The sequence below is a fragment of the Rutidosis leptorrhynchoides genome, chromosome 3, assembly GCF_046630445.1.
Source record: "Rutidosis leptorrhynchoides isolate AG116_Rl617_1_P2 chromosome 3, CSIRO_AGI_Rlap_v1, whole genome shotgun sequence".
Lineage (NCBI taxonomy): Eukaryota > Viridiplantae > Streptophyta > Magnoliopsida > Asterales > Asteraceae > Rutidosis > Rutidosis leptorrhynchoides.
In genome coordinates, this window is record NC_092335.1 from 103,646,229 (window position 1) to 103,649,083 (window position 2,855).

Below are 2,855 nucleotides of genomic sequence, written 5' to 3' on the forward strand. Positions count from 1 at the left end.
AGTTCTTCTTTTCAATTCACGATTCAAGCTATTTCCTGGAAAATTGAAATCAAGATGGTCTGGACCATTCATAGTCAAAAGAGTTTTCCCATACGGAACGGTAGAATTAATAAATTCAAATGGAATTGAATTTAAAGTTAATGGTCACAGAGTTAAACATTTCGTACATGATCCGATGGAAGTTGACAACGAAGTTAATCACAATTTCAACACCACAGCTAACTAAGTGTGGGGAGAATCAAGTCTTTAAAGGATAATATGTATTTCTGTTAGAGTTAGATGTTCTGTTTTCGTGTAATTCTCGAAAATGGAACCCGAATGGTCTTTCCCTAGCAGACCCTAAAGAACTAGTCTTCTCCCCCCCATTCTGAATTTTTTTTTTTTTTTTAGGTTTTACGAGATGAAGACTTCCTGTGAACTAAACCATGGTCTAATGCTACATGCTTTGATCACTAAACATAATAATGACACCCTTCCAAGTGAAATAGTATCATTAATCAGAGGTAAATTGGACGGAGTAAGAAAAGAATCCAGAAACGAAAATAATAAGTTACAATTTGGTAAAGGAAAATCAAAATTCTCAGCGAAAAGAAGAGCACGACACCTTGAAAGATGTCATAAATGCGGAAAATGGTCACACGAAGGAAAATGCTCGACGAATCAGACATATTCCAATACCGAGTTTGTTACTTTATGCAGAGATGGACCGTTCATATGTTTCGAAGAAAAAACATTAAATGCTCGAGGTTACGCCTATGTAGCTATGGAAAACCAATTAGTCCGACTATCTTATGAGTGGGCTAAAGCAGGTCACTAAGAATTCTATTTCACATGTAAGTTTGTACAGTTTTTAATTTTTATTTTTATTTTTTTATTGTTTTTAACCTTTTGATAATGAACGCTAAATCGTTCGCTATAAAGTATTAAATGGGTACTCAATAAAATTAGGTTTTGCAACCGAAATTATTGATATCATACAAAAATTTATTACATCACTGCGAAATTTACCATTTATTCTTAAGGTATAAATATCTTTAATCAATCAATCCAAAATATTTCAAAAATTTGTCATGAGTTAAACAAGGTTATGAAACCAAAATTACTTTACCAAAAAGAGGGGCTTATATTTTTGATAATATCTGATTGATTAAAGTGGGATAAAAGACCAAAAAGATTTTTAATTTTATTTTTACTTTGTTTTTAAAATTAATATTAAAAATAATATTGTAAACTTTTTAAATCAATATATTTAAAATTGTAAATATTTGAAAAATTAATATTTTTAATATAAATTTGTATGTATAAAAACAAAAATATAAATTTAAGTTTGGTGTGAATTTTTAATATGAATTTTTAATTTTATGCATTTTAAATTTAAGTTTGGTGTGAATTTAAAAACAAAAATTTACTTTATTTTGCTAAGTTAAAATATGATTTTTAAAATTCGTCGTGAGTTGAAGACTAGGTCGTTGAACCGAAATTGCTTTACCCGAGAGAGGGACGAGAAGTTTATTATCATTATTTTTAATCTTATTGAATTAAAGTATGCCAAAAATATTTAAAAAAACCCAAAAAAAATCTTTACTTTTAAAAACGCGCTTTGAATTGACAAATTTTAAAATTTTGTAGAGGGATGGACTAGGACAACGATCCGAAACACCCTCATCCTAAAAAGAAAAAAAAATTTAAAATTTTATTAATTATATGTTTTATAAGTTATAAGGTTTTATATAAAAAAAGGGGGCCAAAGTACTGTACCCGGACCCCCATGCGATCGCATGGGTTTTAAACTCCAACTCCATGCGATCGTATGGAGCTGGAAAATAGGCCAGATAGAAAAAGCTCAGCGAGCTGTTCTTCACCACAATACACACACACATACACGAAAAACACTCAAAATCCTCTCAAATTTCATCATTTTTCCACCGTAATTCGTCAAATTTCTCGCTCTAATCATGAAATTGTTCAGAAGTTTATCAAAAAAGGTAAAAATTACACCCCTAAACTCATAAATTTTCTAGTTTTTGTGATAATTACCAAAATTTTACCTAATGTAATTTTGTTAATTTCTAATGTAATTAGTGTTAAATTGTTGGTATTTTATGCATGTATAACCTAGATTGATGCTATTTAACATGATTTGAAGCCAAAAACTTCAAAATTTTTAGAAATCTAGGGTTTGTGTTCTTTAGCAATTTGGGGCTTTTTAATATAAACAGGTTATGGCCAATTTTTGTCATGAATTATTGCTAAATTGAGTAGTGTAACATGTTTAGGTAGCTAAATGATCCAAACTTTAATCCTAAACATGATTTTTGAAGATTAAAGTGGACTTTTTAGTTGCAAAATTCATGAACTTGATTAATTTGATATAATTGCCAATTGAGACTTGTTTAATTGTTAGTAATGACTATTTTGACATATTATTTGAGTTAAATGCTTATGAACTTTGTCTACATTTTCATATGTGTTTATTTGAAAAAGTGTAGAATTGTAAAAATTGTGAAAATGCGTATAAGTTTAAGTTTGATTTAACATGTTATTGTGGTTAATTTAAGTTGTTATTTTGCTAACACTAATGCATATTTGGATGCACAAATTTTGTGTTTAATGTGTTTTGCAGAGAGCCGATACTGGAGGTTCATCATCATCATCATCTAGACAACCTGCTCCAGCTCCAGAACCAGAACCAGAAATGCAATATGAACCCGAACAAGTACCACAACAGGAACCACAACATCAGCCTGATTAATATGTACCTTATTATGATCCGCTACAGTTTGTTACTGAATTCATAGTATTTCCGATGCATCCACCTGTAGAATACCCAACGATTCCTGAACACACGTTGCATC